The sequence below is a fragment of the Papaver somniferum genome, unplaced genomic scaffold (assembly GCF_003573695.1).
Source record: "Papaver somniferum cultivar HN1 unplaced genomic scaffold, ASM357369v1 unplaced-scaffold_19, whole genome shotgun sequence".
Taxonomy (NCBI): Eukaryota; Viridiplantae; Streptophyta; class Magnoliopsida; order Ranunculales; family Papaveraceae; genus Papaver; species Papaver somniferum.
The window spans coordinates 11,981,898-11,986,158 of record NW_020628818.1 but is presented as its reverse complement, the minus strand read 5'-3'; the positions used below and the strand labels follow the sequence as shown (position 1 = coordinate 11,986,158).

The following is a 4,261-nucleotide window of genomic DNA, read 5'->3' as shown; positions in this document are numbered from 1 at the left end:
TGCTATTTGATGCGTTAAATTGGTTCGAGTTCATGTCCCTTATATAAGCCATCATGGGGTCAGATATATCTATCCATGTAGATCTTCTGCTATCTTCTTATTGGTCTTCAAATTGGTACCACAGGTTAAGAAATCCTTCTTCCTTTCTCAGCCAAGGAAGTTAGGCTGTCATGGATTTTTACCAATTATTGAGTCGATATGGACAATATCATCCATATATCTCAAAGTAATACCGAGTATAATGGTAAGAAAATATTAAAACGTTAGATATGCATACAAGGTGGTCCTGCACTCCTGTTTTCACTGGGAGCTGAATGAAAAACTTGTTTTCTGTCTTGAATAAATGATTAATAATTTTAGTAGTTCATCTTTTAACACGATAAGATAAAAACGGCGGATACTAGATGATTGGAAGTCTAGTACTGTTGACTAAATATAAAATGAACGGAGGGTTTGTATACTGATATTCTGCAACTTCATTTTGGATATCACATGTAAATTAACTTACAAAGTCCAACAAAGGTATGTGAAAATGACACCTTTGCGTTTTGCAAATACTGTACATAGTATTTAGCCTTTATGAACAAAGATGAGCTCAGCAAAAAACTTCCACATAACCATGATGCATTTGGGTGCTCGTGCGGAGAACATAATAACATAAAAATGAGTTTTCAGATTTCCTGGATGTGAATATAGATATAAATTCTCTAATGCAATCACTTCTACCCACATATAATGTGGCAACTACTATTCCTCCCAGCCTCATACCAAGTTTTCCGTGCAATAGATTGGTCGAAACAAACATGTGTGTGTAGCATTATGATAACTAACCAGCTGCAAGAATTTTTTAGTTAATGAGTGAATCAGCGAATCCGTTATGCATGTTGAGCTAGTATCATGCTTTTAACTTCAAACGTATTAGAATATACAAGTATGAATGTAAACTGACATAGAAGTTCAGATTCTTACTTAAAATATTCAGAAATTGGATCTCTGCGGGAGGGGTCTCCATCTTAGTACATGCTATAGAACATTTGCTCTTATGTATGGGGTAAAGTTACTATTAACAGAAATTCTTCAGAAGAAATCTGGGAGCTTGAACTCGACAAGAGTTTTTTTTTTTTTTTGTTGATGGAAAAGGTTAAAGATTTTATTGAAAAATAAAAAACAAAGGAAGGCGCTACAGCTACTCAACAAGAGTTTGTTTCATTGAGAGCCGATCCAAGAAATGATTTCATGGTTGAGGGAAAGGTAAATTGAGTAAATTAATCAGCGTTAGTAGGCTCTGGAGTGCAGTACACAGACCCGTGATCACGTATTGTATGCCACAAAAAATAATCTTAATTCTGTCAGAAGTTTAAGTCGCACTGCAACAATGGAAGGTGCAATACCCCAATACTTCCATGATACCTGTTCACAGATATTCTTCTTTGTTAATACGCTGTTCATATGCAAACAGAGAAACTGGTTAAAAATGGAGGTTGTTTATTCAGTTAACATGTCACTTACACGCGACATGCAAGGGTAATCTAGTCTTCTTTTAGCACATTGCCCTAAGGAACCCTGTTTGAAACTGTTGGTAAGCGAATTCGGTTTGAGCTCAATTTTCAACAGACACATACCTATATGTAGACATAATTTTTTTTTTTTTGTTATAGATCAACAAACACTTCCAATGGCTGCCAACTTTCCCGTAACTACCTGTGACTCCACATGTATAAAAGATCCCAGCAGCAGATATGCTTGGCCACTTTATGACGCAGTGCCTCCATCACAAAGACTGATAGGTATGGCACGGAGAGAACTGACAGAACCTATATCACGCGCATGATACCTTGCCAAGGAAAATGGATGCAGCACATGGTTTCATCGACTAAAACCATATACCGATCTTCCCCCATGGTTTCCAAAATGACGGACATCGACTTGCGGAAAAATCGTACTACACTGATACCAACTGATATAAACTATATATATGGTTTAATGCCAAAAGTGGCTAGCTATATATGAGTCCCCAATCCTATCATGCAGATCTTTAGCAGATGATATAATCAATATATCGTCTATTTCATTTACCTCTAGTTGATCATGAATGATTTTTAGGGTTTTCCTTGGTCTCCGACTCTCCGGCCCATCCAGTTCTCAATTTTTCCATTTTCTCTAATTTAAACTTAGCTGATATAGTGATATGCCATATGAATACAAGTACTTTGTTCCCCTCTTTGTTGTATGTAACTACGTATGAATACCTAGATGACCTGGCCTGTTTTAGATTGGAGTCCAAACTACACCTTAAAGCTAAACTTTGATTCTAAACAAATAAAAGCCTGCTACCAAAGGACACCACAATCTAATTGCATCCACATCCTCTACTGTTTTCATTGCAGCTTTCAAGAGAAACAAGGACAAATTGTTCTGTTAAAATCCTAGAAACCCTAGCTAATATTATATCTTGAAATTCTCTCTCACTCCTTAATCTTTATCATTCCATCCCTAAATAAGCTCGACAATCAAGGTAGAGTATACGTCAAAAGATATCAATATCTGATGCATTTCTTCAGGCAAACTGAAGAAAGTAAAAATCATGCAACAAAATTCAAGACACTTTAAGTATCATTGGTCCCCAGGTTTCAGGACACCGAATAGGAATTTCCCGTAAAACACAAGCTCTAGTCCTATTTGTTTCCTCTTACTCCGTACAGTAAAAGCCCTTGTCCTACTTGATCATTCTATATAACTAGCTAGAACTAAGGTACGTTTTTAGTGTCATGGAAGCATTCTTCTGGTTCAAATAAAGGAGATCATGAAGATGAATATAACAATATGATTACCTAGCGAAGCCCATAAATATGATCGCTACTTGTGACCATGAGACATATACTAATGGTGTTACAAGACAGTGTTCAAAACAGGAGTTGTAGCTAGACAGTGTTCAAAATCGTTGGACATACCTTTAACTGGTTCTTCGCCCTCCAAGACCAGAGATCCATCCTCAAGCTTTCCAATATCTTCAACCTGATATTATCTAATTAAAAAATTCATTTATGTCATGTTAGTAATAAACTGAATTTAGAAATTGCTCTAGTAAAGATTTTGCTCTAGTACTTGAAAATATTTTAAGCAAACATATACCATCATAATTAATCTCAAGTTTCTTACATACTTTTCCACACAAATATTACAAGCACAAATACTAAGTTTTTATTCCAGAGTAGGTAGTTATACGACTACTCACATCCATATATATATATATATATAGGTAGTAAATAAAGATCATGAACATCGATCTCTTTCAGCAAAGCGGTATCTAATAATAATATATCTTGTTTACTAATATAGCATCTGCATAGTTTTCAGATCAGTCAGTACTTGTAGATAGGAAACATTGCTAGCACTCATGCGCTACATTGTAAGAGATCGGTATTAATTTGGCCTTGAGCTAGAGCCTTTATTGATGTTACCCTTATTTCCGAACATATTGAAATCCAAAGGATTAGGAACCATAGGACGAGCACCATTCTCAAAGGCCGAGGTTTCGTCTTCGTCAGCATGATAACTACTACTACCAATATTTTGGTTAGCTTTGTCTCCTTCTAATTCCTATATTTGCTCAAGTACCTTTTCAAAGGTTCAGCATAATCATCTAAACCTAGTGTACTAATAGCCCAACAGATGTCGTCACCATTTACCGTTTTTCGTTTCTCTTTACGGCATCTATCTGCTGCTTCACCTGTAACAAAGCTTATGAACTCAGAAACACATTCTTGCATGGTTTCTCTAGATTCTTTCGAGACTTTAGCATTCGGCGGTAAGCTTTGTTTCATGATCCTCCCAACATTTGCAATGGGCAAAAGTCGGTCTTGCTCTTTCATTCCATCATTTCCGGACCCAGAACTACCCATACCAGCTATAGAAGGTTCAAATACCGGCAGACTACTTCGGCGCTATGGCGGCGCAAAAACTGGAGCACTTGTATCTTTGTTCCTGTTCCTGTTCTTGTTAAACACAGAAACGCAGTTAGATTTTCTTTTCATCAACTCATCACTTATATATATATATATATATTGAGAGAGAAGATTTTAACCACATGTATGCTCATGTACCATGTCGTAATATCGATCACATGACTCGTGATGCCATACCATCCATGGGAGGCATTTGTTAGTGTGTCTCCGTGCTCGAGATGCAACCATAGGTTATTAAGAATCAACCTATAGCTATATGTCTGTCTAAAAACGTTTTGATTGGCTGTGTTTGAGTT

At 36.5% G+C, this 4,261-nt stretch overlaps 1 pseudogene; it reads right to left on the bottom strand.

Annotated features, from left to right (window-relative positions):
• Positions 1-3,120: 3,120 nt before the first annotated feature.
• Positions 3,121-4,021, bottom strand: LOC113339101 (annotated as a pseudogene).
• Positions 4,022-4,261: the final 240 nt, after the last annotated feature.